General features: G+C 41.9%; 1 protein-coding gene across 2 annotated transcripts in view; it reads right to left on the bottom strand.

Moving 5' to 3' along the window:
* The window catches only part of CCK (cholecystokinin), a 101,646-nt gene that overhangs the window by 19,751 nt on the left and 68,799 nt on the right, over positions 1-13,096 (bottom strand). Inside the window, exon 2 of one of the 2 annotated variants that reach the window (XM_032459133.1) lies at positions 3,572-3,713. The gene's annotated coding sequence lies outside the window, so the exon portion shown is untranslated. The remainder of the gene's footprint in view (positions 1-3,571; positions 3,714-13,096) is intronic. The other variant, XM_032459134.1, reaches the window with a different exon arrangement.

The raw sequence follows: 13,096 nt of genomic DNA, 5'->3' as shown, positions 1-13,096 counted from the left end.
CACCAGAAATTGATACAATATTGTAAACTATATTTCAATTCGAAAAAAAAAGGACAAAAAAAACTTAGACAAGTGGAGCCAAAGGTATTAGGTGGATAGAGGGGAAGGTGAGGGGGGCAAGATGGCCAAGGGATTGATTCTGGGCACTTCATCTTTGCCAAGATTAGAATCAAAGGAACTAAGTTTATACTGAAGTACAAGGAACGAAGGCGGAAGCCTGCAAATGTTAATGCCTCTAAACAATGGAACAAATGAGCAGAAATGGTGAAATTGCTCCTTGGGGCATTTATCATTATCACTGATTTTTTTTAAAAGATAAATTCCCATCTTTATGAGTTGAAGTAGCCATGGTCCAGCCTCAAGACAGAAGACAGGTCAAAGACATCTTAAATTTTCTTCCAGGTCTGATTCAATCATAGAAAGTTTTAAAGTGTTTTAAATAAACATACTTTGAAGAGTAGCTTACTGAGTGAACATTTAAAAGTATCTGAGCCCCCCTCAAAAAAAAAAAAGTATCTGAGCCCCACTTGACAAGCTCCACTGTGGGATAATGGACAGTGAGAAGGGTCAGCCATGAGCAGGTCCTCTGACATAGGACATAGATTCATCCACACACCTGCTCCCGTGTGCTTGCCCGGCAGCTAACCTGGGCCTGGCAACCGAGTCAACATAACCCGCCACTGCCATGAAGTAGGCTACCGCTGGACATAATTTTAGGTTCAGAGACAGTAAAAAGGCATCAACTGGTAAGATTCCACTAAAACTTGATGGATACAATACTATTGTTGAACAAATATCATCTCTCATGTCTTGGGACTCTTCAGTATTTCAGAGCTACAGGTGATCAATACATGCTACCTGAAAAACCACTTTGCTTATCTTTTATAAAACCACATCGCAGCTACATTAGAAATTAATATTAAATGAATTGGAAATCAATACTGGAATGTCTCCTCATCTGAGGAGGTGGTGGAGCACTGGGGGAAGCACATTAAAATCATTAAAGATGGGAAATCATCCTCACTGTAGTTTTTCTCACATTGTGAAATAAATGTGCTTGCATGTTTCCCCCCAGCAGATCCCAAGGCAAACATCATATTTGTTTTTATGTTCTTAGTCCCTAACCTATCATCCAGCACATAGTAAGAGCTAAATAAATGTCTACTGAATAAAGATATGAATGACTCAGTGTTACTACGGTTAAACATTCATATTTCCAATTTTTTTTCTTAAAATAGGTAAGGGCCTAAAATCTTCACAAATAGATCTTTTTCCTTTGGGTTCATTATTCTCTTAAAGCGTAACTCCATGAATTGAATTATTGGGTTAAAGAATGTCAATATCTTTTTATCTTTCTTATATATTTTATATTTTTTTAAGTGAAAAGGAAGAAGTAAAACTGTCCCTGTTTGCAGATGACATGATACTGTATATAGAAAATCCTAAAGGAACCACCAAAAAACTATTAGAACTTATGAATGAATTCAGTAAAGTTGCAGGATACAAAATTAATATGCAGAAATCTGTTGTATTTGTATACACCAACAATGAACTATCAGAAAAAGAAATTTAAAAAAAACCCCATTTACAGTTGTATCAAAAAGAATGAAATACCTAAGAATAAATCTAAGGAAGTAATGACCTGTACCCAGAAAACTATGACACTGATGAAAGAAATTAAAAATGACACTAACTTTCAGTCTCAGAAGATGAGTCATTCTATAGGACACCTGATCAGATCTCTTCAATTGGTCAGTGTCATGACAGAGAGGGAGGTTATTCTATATCAAAAGAGATTTAAAGACATAGCAAATGTAATGGACCTTGACTGCATCCTTGTTCAAACAAATTAGCTAAAAAGTCATTTAGGGGACAACTGGAGAAATATAAATATGGAATGAACATTACATAGATTAGAACATATTAAGTAGCTGTTACTGTTTTTGTTCATTGTGATCATGATACTTTAGTTATATAGGAAAATGTTCTTACTTTTTAGAGATGCGTACTGAAGAACTTAGGGATGAAATGTTTAGCATGTTTTAAATTTTTCCTTAAAATATTTTAGCAAAAAAAAAAAAGATGAGGGAAATATGACAACATGTTAACAAACACTGGGTATAAATGATGGGTTTATATGTGGGTTTACTATAGTAATCTCCCTGTTTTTTTGGTATGTTTAAAACTTTTCATTGTCTTTAACATGTAGCTTTCATCTCATGATCAAATATGGCTGCTTTAGTGTTTGCCATCACATCTGCATCCCAGAAAGTTCAAAGGTTTAATTGGTCAACCATCCATTTCTTTTAAGGGTATGTCTGAGGTGACTTACATTATTTCTGCTATCATTATAAACATTATAACATTATAAACTTGGTCATATGATTTCAGAAAGCTGGAAGGAAGGCTGGAAATTGCCAACTCCGGTTGAGAAGCCTCATGTCCAACCAGAATTCAGTGTTCTCTTATTAAAGGAAGAAAAGGAGGCTGGATATTGGTAGTCAGCATTCTCTGCTATAGTCTACATCTCAGGCCACCCAAATATCCATATATATACCCTTTTTCCCCACACATAAAACAGACTCACCCCATCTCCAAGTATAACAACTTTTTGGTGACTTCACCCATTTTCAAAGATTACAGCATCTCCACTTGGGAGTTCTAGTGAGCTCCTCAAATCTAACATCACCAAAACCCAGTCCTTAGCTCCAGTATCCCAAAGCCAGATCTTCCTGGAGCCTCTCCATCTCAGCTAATGGCAATCCCCTTTCTCAGGATGTTCACCCCAAAAACCTTGGGAGTCACCCTTGACCAATCTTTTTCTCTCATACATGACATCCAATTCATCAGCAAGTCTTTTTGCTTATTCTTTAGAAAAATGACTACTTCCCAGGACTCACTGGTCTAAGACACAGGTATGTATTTTCCACATGGACATCCAGCAGATCCAGCACCACTTAAAGAAAAGACAAAATAAGGTTTTGAGATGTAACCACCTTTCTGGTTCATTTTGTCTGGAAGAATTCTGTTTGGTCATTATGTCTCAGGAGACACAGTGCATGGGGCTGGACATTAATCCAGGAAAGACTTGGGGACACAATGTCCTGGGAGGTACATTATATCCTAGGAAAGATTTGACCTGGACTCTGTGAGGAGTAGAAGAGGCTATGACCTCCTTTGTTTTAGGTGGCATACTTATCCTAATGCAGCCTTGTACCAGACTACCTGTCCTGGTTGTGACTGTTCTTTTGTCAGCCACATGGCACCACTGACTCATTTTGAGTTTGGAAACAACTAAAGCCCCTACATCTTGTTTGTATGTTCTACTCTTTTATCAAATCACCTCTGTCCCAGCTGGATTTTGCAATTGAAGTCCATGATTTTATGTTTTTAAGCATTAAATTTTATCTGGCTTGATTTGGCCCATGCTTCCAATCTGCTGACTCTAATTTTGTCCAGCAGCACAATTTGGTATCATCCACCATTCCATACTCAGGCCTTGGTCACCCATGGCATGCCGGTTACCTGCAGCAGGTACAGGGGTTCCATCATGTTCTAAAGAGTTACTCACTCAATCTTCACCTTTCAGGGGCTTCGGGTGCGTAGATAACCAAGACAGATCTCATCACAGGAGCGCTCTGTCTGGAGAGGGAGGCGGGAAGGAAGCTAGTCACTGCAGTAGAAAGTGGTCCATCGTAATAGACGAAAGTGTCCTAGGGGCATAGAGGAGAAACACCTAGTCATTATGGGATGGGGGAAGGTCACAGAAGACTGCCAAGTACTGGCTGCTGCCCTAACCCCTTTGTATGGTAACACTTACTTTGGAGAGCCCCCCTCCCCAATTCCCTTCCAAGCCATGGGGCAGGGACTGACCCTACCGCAGCTCCAGGGAGCATTACCTAGTCAGTAAATCCAAACCCCAGGCTGCCAGCCTCAGCATGGAGTAGACGACAGGGAAGGCAAGGAGAAACCGAAAGATTTCTAACTGATACATAAACGTATGTGCTCTTTTTCCATCTGCCTTCCCCCTTCCCTTCTCATAAGTCAGCTTGGTGTTCATTGCTTCAGAAGAAGCATGCGGCAAGTCAGAAAACAGACCTGCTCTGAAAGTCCTGCTGGCTTGGGCTTTACACTGAGAAGAAGTGCGTTCCTAAGAATAATCACAGTCAAAGAAACATTAAAGGAGAAGGATTTTCCCCAGACTGAGAAGCGATTGTTCCAGACTGGGGAGAAGAAGAGGAAGAGTGAGGCCGTGGTCCCAAGAGTGAAGAAGACACTGCCCTATTTTCTGGCAGCCCTGCTGGGGAGATGGCAAGACCCCAGAGAGAGACATGTTCAAGAAAGGCTCCCAGCACTGGTCTAGCTGTGAGCTGCCCAGCCTGAAGGAGTCAGGAAGACAGAATGACAAATGTCACTGTGAAGCTCCCTGTGTGCACCGATGACTAAGGACCAAATAGGGCTCCCATACCCCAGTGCCTTGGCACTGCGAAAGACCTGGGATTGTGGGACCACCTAGAGGGTGGGGTTTCCCCGGAAGGACTGAGGTTGTGTTTCCTTTCACCCAGCAGAATGGGGACTTGAGTGAGAAATTAAGTAGGAATGTAAATCAAGTTCTAGTTCTTGGATCCCTTAGTTCGTAAGATGAAATTTATACTCATCACAAACCCAAGGACATTAAACTCCCCCTCTCCCGCCCCTACTCCACCCCACCTCCTTTCCTTGCAGATGGTCTGAGACGGGATGAGCAATCATCTCCGCGGTGCTCCATCTGGTTTGCACTCGCTCTGAAGTGCTCACCCTCACACCCTCCCTGTCCTATGCAGCTGTGTGCTTGGTAGAGCGAGGTCAGGCGAAGCCCAGTGCCATGGCATGCCCTCCCTGAATGCCACTGGACACCTGCCAAAAGGTGACAGACAACCCAGATAACATGCTAGGACCATTTTTCTGGGTATCAAGTTTCAAAAGAAAATTATTTAAGTGACTCAATTGGAGAGTGAAGAGTTTATTCAGCTGACGCACATCAGAGAGGACCTAGAGGACCGATGATCCTGTATTAAAGCAGGGTCAGGGTTTTTATAGGACAGGGGAAAGCTGAATACGTGGACGTGCGGTTTGGGTTTAGATGGTAGTTTTTGCCTTTAATGGACACTCACGGTCTGAAGGTCACTCCTGGTTTTCTGCCCCTTGCTCAGGTCATTGGCACAACCCCAACACCATTAGTATAGTATATTCCAAGAAGCACTTTTTGCAAGCCTTGTGGCTTATCTTCTAGCCAAGGTTTACAATGTGAGGGAACTATATAGTGAAGAAATAAGGAAAGCGGGCAAGGTTAGAAGGCAGGGAAGAAGTTGGGGGGATCCCCTATCATGCAGGTTTTAGTTTTCTTACTCAAGAATCACACTGCTTAACAGGTGAGAACGTGCAGGCAAGAACACATAGGAAACTGACAACTGTCCCTCACCTGCAGACTCCTGTCCTATTCCCGAAGGTCATCACTGCAGACCCTCCTAGAGGCTCTGACTTCTCCCACCTCTGCTCACGAAATTTCCCTGTCCCTCTTCTCAGACCCAGGGGCACCTTCACTGGGGCCAACAGACAATGGTCACCTCTGGAAGGCCCGGGGACAGGTACAAATACCCTGAGACTCTGCAGCCCTGCCCAGCCTTTCTCTGTCAGCCTCTTTCCACCTTCCTGGCCTCCCTTCCTGATGTGTTAAGCCACTTTTTAGCCTGCAAGTCCTGCTGGGTGAGCTGCTCCAGCCTCTCCTCTGTCATCCAAGCCATCTTCCCGTTTCTCCAGCATGTTCCCTAGGGATGGCATCCTGGGTCGTTCACTCACGTGGTTCCCTTTGATGGCCCACCAAGCGCTCAGGCCACCCCCTCCTCTACTAGCCCTGTCCCACCCCCACTTCCTTTCCTCCTGGGCATTCTCTATGTAGGGTGCGGTGGTTCCATGTGGAAAATCCCGGGTGCTCTCTATTTGATGTCTCCATCAGCCTGGCCCTGGTTTCTAGGGATGCTGGAAAGGTAGCCATGGAGATGCACCTGTGGGAAGCCCAGGTACAGAGCTTGGAAATACCCACTCCCCCTCAGGCCACAGAGGCCTTGCATCTTCTGGAAGAGGAGACACCACCTCCTTCTCCAGAACAGAGATCTGGCAACACTCTTCTGGTGATGATTTTTGGATTCCTTCGAGCTCGAACACTCTGTTTACCCTTGGCTGTTTCACGGATGAGTAAACTTAACCCCAACCTTCCTGGACCAGGGGCACGGAGGTAATGATGATGTGACATTCCCCTGATGCCTCGTCTCTTTCCTCCATGGTCAGAGGCGTGAGCAGGGCCCCAATTAGCACACGAGGCTAATTTTTTAAAAACCCACCATGCTGATCCAGAATTCTGAATGTTGTTAAATAAATCAAGGGATGAAGCTATGCTATCCTAGAGAAGATTTTTTCTTTTTCAATCAGGGCTCTGTATAATCATGCCATAAATGCTGCCTTCCCTAACACTCTCATTCACTCACTTACTAGGGAATAAATGCTTACTGGTTACCTACCAGGTGAAACAACTGTGCCAGGCATTAGGGATAAAAAGGTGAATGGGTGTGGAGATGCCCTGGAATTTCATGGCAGGACACTTTGAAAGGGAAAGATGAAACAATATATGTATGTATATACATGACAGGATAATTGTGCTGTACACCAGAGACAGACACATTGTAATTGACTACTTCAATAAAAAGGAAATATCAAAGAAAGGGAAAGATGGATTCAGAATTAGACCACTGCATGGGGAGGCTGTAGAGGAAACATCAAAATCTCCCTTGGGATTCAGAGAAGGATTCTAGGCAGAGATGGTATTTAAGCTGAATTTTAAAGCACATTTGGAAGTATCTAGATAAACGTGTGAAAGGAGAGAGTCGTGGGCATTTTAGATGGAAAGAACAGTGTCTGCTAATGTGGGAAGGCAGGAAACAGCTTGGCTTTTCTGATGTCTGAAGGCACATTTGGTATCACTGAAGCCAAGGACACTTGTGAAAAATGGAGATTAGGTAGGGGAGTCTAGAATATGGGGTTAGCCCACAGAGGTCCTGATGAAACAAGTAGTCACTGAAGGTCTGCAGGCACTAGAATGAGCTTTAGAAAAATCACTCTGGCTGCAAGGAAATGGGGAATGAGATGGAAGTGAGGAGACCACCCAGGAAGCCATTACAGCCATCTGGCTCCAAGAAAACGAGGACCTGAGCTGAGGCAGTGACAGTGGGGATGAATGGGATGGGACAGATCTGAAATGTCCAGCAGGTAGAGTCTACAAAACTCAGTGACCAATTAACGCTCAGGGGGAGTAAAATAGAAAGGTCTAACACATTTCTGGATTCCTGGGATGGCTGATTGGGCTAAACGGTAATTTGTGGTCATTTGTTACAATAACCCTGGGAAACTAATACAATGGTGAATTAAGCGTTGGGCTTCTTGTTCCTGGATGTGTTAGTTATCTATTGCTGCATAACAAACCATCCCAAACTTAGTGGCTTATTTCACCCTTTCTCTGGGTCAGGAATTTGTGGCATTGTTAGCTGGGTGATTCTGTCTACAGTCTCTCAGGAGACTACAGTCAAGATGTTGGCCAAAGATGCAGGGTTTTGAGAGCTTGGCTGGGACTGGAGGATCCACTTTCCACTTTCAAGATAGTACAGTTGAGTGGCTGTTGGCTGAGGGACTCAGTTCGCTACCATGTGGGCATTTCCATACGGCTGCTCATAGCACTCTGGAATCTTCCAGTGTGAGTGATGAGAGAGACCAAGACAGAAGCCACAATGCTTGTCACAACCCCATCTCAGAAACTACTCATTTCCCCTTCATTCTGTTCATTAGCAGCAAGTCACCAAGTCCAGCCTACACTCAAGAGGAGAGGAATTAGATTCCACCTCTTAAAGGAAAGAGTTTTGAAGAATTCTTGGATCACACTAAGGTATCTGTGGGAATTCCTTATGGAGACCTCCAGGGGACTTTTGCCTGCTTGGCCCTGAAGATCTGCAAACTGGTCTGCACTGCAGACAAGGATTTGTGAAAGAAGGGAGGACCCGAGAGGTCTAGAGGGACAGGAGGCTGCAGTCAGGGAGATTAAGGCTTTAGGGTTAAAGCAATGGTAGTTTATGCCAAGTTCTAGGGTGTGGACATGATGTTATTCCTCAAGCCTGCGGATGAACTATACAGAATGAATCAGTCTGTAGGCCAAAGGCAGTAGAATATCAGGAATTTCATATGATTCAACCTACATAAGCATTGGTGAAAGAAACGAAAGTTTCTGAATTTGGTTTTAGGCTGAACAACCTTGTTTATATATTTTTCATCTTTACGTGTTTCAGTCCCAGTGATTGAAATCTAGGAGCAATCACTCCTAAATCGAGAGTCAGAAATAAAATGGAAAGACTATTTCCTCAACAAACATACTGAAAATAATTACTTTTAAATGGCAGCAAAATGTATCCCTGGTGTCTCAGCCAAAGTTAGCATGGATACTTCTCAGAGCTCCAGCTGAGCTGACTATTGCATTTGCTGGAATATTGCACTAATGGGAGGAAAGGCATTCTCACAGATCATATACTAAATGCAAATCATCCCAAAGAACTATCATAATATTCTTCATATCTTACAATTTTACAGACTGATGCAAGTAGCTTCTTTCTGTCCATCAAAGGCTTTATAAATGGCAGGGAACACAGGCACCCCGCGGCCAGCATCTACAAACCAGATGAACATCTGGGGCACACTATCTCAATAACCCCCACCGCTCCTGGGGGTATAATTAGCGTTGAATTTTTCATGAACACAAACATCATATTCTTTGTCCACTATGCTGTGCTTTGTGCGTGACTCTTTTCAGCACCCCTCTCAGGAAAACTGGAAGGGAGGGAAGAGAGTCACGTCCTCAGCAAGTGGGAGTGATTCTGGGGCTTTCTGTAAGTGTCCCTCTGCCCACCCCCACCCTCGACCATGCTGCGGGGGCCTCTTTAAGGAAGAGCGCTTCCTGACTGGTCTGCTCTCTCCAGTACACACTGAGGTCGGATGAAGATTCCACACAGTCTCCTGGAGCTGAGTCTCCCTACAAAGACTCTCAGGTTTGGAAGTAGGAAAAAAACAGAAAATAACCCTCATGGTTAGTCCTAAATAGATGTATTTCCCCTGTAATTTTTAAAGCATTAAAGAAAAAAAGTGATATGGCTGTGATTTTTTTTTTTCCTGGACCTAACTTGTCCATCCTTCTGGCTTATTCAGTGGGGTGGTATCTGGTCTGATTGTAGTCATATTTGAAATGTTTTTGTCAATGGAATTCAACAGCCATTGCCTCCAGAGGAATCTTACTAAAATATAAATCTAATTATGCCATTCTCCTGCTTAAAATCTTTTGGTGGTTTTTTAATTCTATGGAAGAAAGTCCAAGCTCCCTAGCACAGCCTATGAGGTCTTCAGGATCTGTCCCTAATGGTCCCCATCCACATTTCCCGCTTCTCCTGTAACAGGCAACCTACCCTCCTACAACTTACCATTATTTAAAATTACTTACTATTCTCTAACTGTGCCTTTCTTTTACACAATCCTGGAACACAGTTTCCTGTAACTCTCCAGCTGGCTAAAAAGCTACTTAGGTCAAGTTCTGATAAAATAGATATGTTTCAACCCAAAGGCCAGCTTCTTACTTAATGGGGAAATACTGAAAACATTCCTACTAAAGATAGGAACAAGGCAAGGCAGAAACTATTGCCACTACTCTTTAGCATCAGAAAGATAAAATATCTAGAAATAAATTGAACAAGAAGTGTGTAAACCTTTATGTGCAAAATGCTGAGGCACTTCTGAAAGTTAAAAAAAAAAAAAAAAGCAGACCTAAACCAATGAAAGATCTAATGTATTTCTTGGATAGGAAGACAACATCACAAGGATTTCAATCGTGCTCAAGTTATTTAACGAATTTAATGTGATCTCTACAAAAACATCAAGCTTTTTCCCTTGCTGGAACTTGCAAAGTCAAATATGAAGTTCCTATGGAGAAATTAAAAAGGCAAAATTGGCCAGAAAAACCATGAAAAAAATACAAACACTGGAAAATAGGGTATAGCCTTACCATATATTAAAACATACTAGAAATCCTCAATATTTAAACTAATCAGTGCCTGGAAAGACAGACCAATGGAGTACAATAAAAAGACCGGGAAGAAGCCAGAAAGAGAAAGCAAAGTACTGTATGATAGCACTTATATGTGGAAACTTAAAAAAAAAAAAAGGACACAAATAGACTTCTTTATAAAACAGAGACAGACTCATGGACATAGAAAACAAACTTATGGTTACCAGGGGGGGAAAGCGGGTAGGAAGGGATAAGTTGGGAATTTGGGATTTGTAGATACTAACTACTGCATATAAAATAGATAAACAACAAGGTCCTACTGTATAGCACAGGGAACTATATTCAATACCTCATAATGGCCAACAATGAAAAAGAATATGAAAAGGAATATATAGGGGGAGGACATAGCTCAGTGGTAGAGCGTGTGCTTAGCATGCACAAGGTCCTGGGTTCAACCCCAGTCCCTCCATTAAATAAATAAATAAATAAATAAATAAATAAATAAATAAATAAATAAATAAATAAATAAATAAATACATAAATAAATACATAAATAAATAAATACATACATACATACATAAATACATAAATAAACCTAATTAACCCCCACCAAAAGGAATATATATGTCTATGAAAATAAATCGCTATGCTGTACACCAGAAATTAATATAACATTGTAAATCGGCTACACTTCAATAAAAAAATAATAAATTAAAAAAACCCAAAAAGACCTGGACATACGTCAATCCAATACATGATAAAGGCAGTATCTGAAATGTATGGGGAAATGGGATGTTTAATAATTGATTTGAGACAACTGGCTAGCCATTTGGGAAAAGATCACACTGGACCTATACTTCACATGTATACTAGGATAGACTTCAAATAGATCAGAGGGCTACATGTAAAAAATGAAACTAAGTGCTAAAGGAAAACGTTCCTTTAAAAACCTGAGGCTGGTTTATAAGCTAACTTGTTCTTCCTTACGGTGAAATTCTCTCATATCCATCTGAGGTTTTATTCTCCTAATTAACTATGCTTCCTCAGGGGTTCATTCTTCTCTCTGTTTCATTAGTGCCTCTCTTGTGTGATCTTGATTTTCGTCAGGTGTTTTGTAATTGTTGGTGATACGTTCATTTTTGCATTTGAGTCGTCCTGTCAGTGTGTGTGCTATTATTTGCCACACTCTGTCATCACTGATGCAGGCAACAGGTGATGTGCAGCTGCCTGGGGAGGGCCCAGATTTCTGGCTGTGGGGACCACTGGTTTCTTTTTGAGTCATCAGCTATGAGAGATACTGCCTGCTGGCGACCTAAGCATCCTACTCACTGCTCCCTTCTAAACGCTGACACTTCTGTCACCTACTGCTGGCAGAAGCAGTGGAGGGTGGGAGAGGTTCTGAACCACCTGTCTGCTTCTCCTGCCATATCCCAACCAGAACCACTTCAGATCTCTGTCCCCACCTCTCCCAAACTCGGGGCTCCCCCAGAACACCCTCCTCCTTTTTAAATCATCTTCTGCTTTATAATTTGGTTTCCTCCTTCAAATTGATCCCACTGCCTTCTGACTTTCAGGCATACCCCACAATTTCCACTAATGGCACCGTCTCTTGTTTCCCAAAATAATCATGAATTTTTAAAAGATATATTTTCTTAAATTTCTAGGGATTTAAGCCAGGAGACTATAGTGGACACGTATGATTCTCTTGATCCAAGAAATGTACTTTTTAAAAGGTTTAACCAGGCAATTAGGTAGCACTGACAAGAACGTCCTTGGGTTCCCAGAGCAGAAATGGAAACTGCAAAATTAGGATCTGGACTATTTCCCACTATCGATCCTAAGATTGCAAATGAAGGACCCTAGGGAAACATGATGTTCTCGAATCCCATTCGTCAAGGAGGCATCTATTATCCATTGTAATAATAATGACTTGGTCACCATTTGGTGATGCTACTGTGAGCTGGAAAACATTCAGATTCATAGTGCTCAGAAACTAAGTCAATCTCATTGATTGTTAGATGATAAATGACTCTGAGGCACAACCCATAAACCTGGTAATTGCCACTTTATCAGAAGAGGACATCTTTAAACAAGCTTTAATAAGAATGTTAAATGTGTTGCAAGTAAGAGCTTGAGAATTACAAATGGGAAGGCGTCCTTATGGCGGAAAGAGGTTGAAATTTATTTGCAAACTGATAGGGAGCTGTGTGACATGGGAGAAATTGCCCATGAAAGCAATAGAGGAAATAAGAATACCCACACTATTCTGCCTTCCCCAGCTCCTCTGAGAAAGAGCAATCAACAGCATCCCCTACAGCTCAAATGTTCCAGAAGGTTTCTGACCTCAAGAAAAAATTCAGCAGGAGGTCCCCAGGATTAGCCAGTCTTTGGGGGACTTTACCACTCCCTCTCCCATAAGTGCCACTTGCCCGGCACCAGGCCATTCCAAATAAGCCATCTAAGTAAAAACAGTGCCCTTATTAATGCAAACACACTTCACACAAGTTCCTTGGCCGACCCTCACTCCATGCCAATCAAACTGGTGCCCTATCCTCCCCAGCTGCTGCCCCAAGTCAGTTCATGGAGAAATTCTGAAGCCACAGCAGTGAATGGTAGTGGTCAGCAAGTTGGGATCATCTCTGATTATTTTACTGTTCATTTTTACTTTATACTGTGGAAATTTTCAAATACATATAGAAGTAGAGAAAAGAGATAACAAATTCGCATTTACCCACTACCTGCATCCATCTTTGATTTTTATGCAATTCCCAGAACGCTTATCACTTCATTAGTAAATCATTCAGTAGATATCGCTAAAATATAAAGATTCCTTTATCAGAAGCATAACCACAATACCACTATCAACATCCAAAAGTTCTCAATCTAGATCTAATAGCATCCCATTGTATTGACGTTGATTTTACTAATTGGCACTTTTCTACAAAAACAAGCATTGCATTTCTTTCT

The sequence above is a fragment of the Camelus ferus genome, chromosome 17 (assembly GCF_009834535.1).
Source record: "Camelus ferus isolate YT-003-E chromosome 17, BCGSAC_Cfer_1.0, whole genome shotgun sequence".
NCBI classification, from domain to species: Eukaryota; Metazoa; Chordata; class Mammalia; order Artiodactyla; family Camelidae; genus Camelus; species Camelus ferus.
Note: the sequence above shows the minus strand (reverse complement) of the source record. Positions and strands in the feature narration are given on the sequence as shown.